This window comes from Mastomys coucha, unplaced genomic scaffold (assembly GCF_008632895.1).
Source record: "Mastomys coucha isolate ucsf_1 unplaced genomic scaffold, UCSF_Mcou_1 pScaffold6, whole genome shotgun sequence".
In the NCBI taxonomy this organism is placed as follows: Eukaryota; Metazoa; Chordata; class Mammalia; order Rodentia; family Muridae; genus Mastomys; species Mastomys coucha.
In genome coordinates, this window is record NW_022196912.1 from 117,685,108 (window position 1) to 117,687,248 (window position 2,141).

The following is a 2,141-nucleotide window of genomic DNA, read 5'->3' on the forward strand; positions in this document are numbered from 1 at the left end:
CCTCTCTCCCTCTCTGTCTCTCTCCCTCCCTCCCTCTCTCTCTCTCCCTCCCCCCTCTCTCTCTGTCTGACTGTGTGCCCTTCAGTGGAACATTCCCCAGAATCTTGACCATCTCTGCCTTCAGAGCCTCTTGGATGTTTGTAGGCAAACATCCTCCGATGGTTGACCTTGCCCCCACCTTTAATCCTGATGCTCAGTGCTGTCCATTTGTTTGCCTGTACTTTGTAGCCATCTACTTTGAGTTACCTCCCACTAGCCCCTTGCCATTCCTTTGCCCAGCAGTACCAGTTCACCTCCCCATCATCCCACTGTCCCCCATCTGACACAGAGGGTGACTTTGATGGAAAGTGAGGTGAGGTCTGCATAGCACTCAATGATATATAAGGTGCAGGGGCTTAAAACAGCTTCTTCTTGCTTTGTACTTGGAAGCAACAGAGAAGGTACAGACTGTCCCTTACTATTGATAACCATTGGAGAGGGGATGAAGCTAAAGGGAGTACTGGCTATATACATGGGAAGAGGCTGTCTCTGCTCCCTGCCCTCAGGCAAGCTGCTGCATGGGTTAGAAGCTCAGAGGAAGGAAATCAAGAGACCCTTCCTGAAAAGTCTGGAGTTTTCCAAGACCCAGAGGCATCATATTCTCTGAAAACAACTCCTGCCAAGGCTCACTCTGTCAACTTTCAAATCCAGCCCCACTCCCTCCTCACTCGTCCAGAGGACAGCTCTAGCATTCCCAGGGCAGTCCCAACTTTTGTCTCTCTCTTAGGCCTGTCATGCCCTCTCCCATACCCTGATGTAGCTGTATGTGCACACCCTGCCAGTGAGCTCCACCTGTTGGGGTGACAGAGACCCTGTCTTTCCTGGGCTTGCCCCGTAGGAGCCCATCCCTCCCATTAGCCTGGCTTTTACCCCTCCCTCTATTGTCTCTCAGGGCTATTATCCAAATCCTGCTCCCTTGTCACTCATCACTGACAGGGCAGCTTCCTCATGCAGAGCTGCCATGTCACTCCTAGTTCCTCAGAGTCCCCTCGGAGCTCAGGAGAGATAGTCAAGCTCCCGTCATGTAAGCTCCTTTCCCACTGTGCCCAGTCTCACCTGCAGGTACCCAGCCACTCTAAGTGCTCACAATTCCCAGTCTCCTGACTCTGCTTAGATACAGAACATTCTGTCCAACCATACATACCCTTTCCTACCTGACGACCCAGCTTTTGTAAGATGCCCTAGACTGGTGGCTCTCAGCCTGGTAAAGCCCATTCATGTGCCTCCTCTTTGCCCAGCAAACCTGGGGACATTGCCTCCATCCCTGGTCAAGTTACTTTCCTACTGACTACAGGAAGACATCTCTCCAATAGACCTGCACCCAGACACAGTACACATGAAGCCATTACACACACACACACACACACACACACACACACACACACACACACACACATCTGTGCAATCACCCTCAGCCAGCCTTTCTTCCCACCTCACATCACAGACAGACCCTCAGCCAATGACCACCTTCAGCCTCCTATGGGAGAGGATGCTTTCTCTCCATCCCCCTTGTCACCATCCCAGAATCTCCAATTCCATCTTCTGTTCTCAAAACTCCTTCTCCTTACCAGCCTGGATATTAGCTTTAAACTAGCTTGAGAGTATCCATAAGAGCGAACCCACAATCAAAAGCCACCTCCCTCCTTTCATCTGTTCTGCTGCCACCTTGACCATCTGTACGTGTCCCTAACCCTGAACCATCCTTTTAAACTCACAATCTGGCTCTTAACCACAGAAACCAGACCCAGATGTTGCACAGCCATTTAGTGTGTCTGAGTGTTCACCTCACCTGCCTTCCCTGTAGGACAACAAAGGCGACCTCAGCTCCTGCTCCACTCAGCCTTTAGGCAGCTGGATTTTGTTCAAACCTGTGCTCCTCCTTCTTTTCCTCCTCCCCTTGATAGGGTCCTGTCCTCCAGCTCATCCTTATAAGCCAGCAGGACTCCACAGCTGACTGGCAGCTCTCACCTCTCCCCAACAGATCTCACCACACCCACAGCTTCATTATGAAGAGATGCAAATGACGGCCACCTTTCATCTCCAGCCAGGCCCCTGCTTTCTGAACTCCAGCATTGCTATCTGCTAGTGCCTCCTGATGCTAC

General features: G+C 51.5%; 1 protein-coding gene across 1 annotated transcript in view; it reads right to left on the bottom strand.

Moving 5' to 3' along the window:
* Positions 1-1,867, bottom strand: part of LOC116079970 (serpin A9) — a 21,230-nt gene extending 19,363 nt beyond the window's left edge. Inside the window, exon 1 of the mRNA XM_031356161.1 lies at positions 1,829-1,867. The gene's annotated coding sequence lies outside the window, so the exon portion shown is untranslated. The remainder of the gene's footprint in view (positions 1-1,828) is intronic.
* Positions 1,868-2,141: the final 274 nt, after the last annotated feature.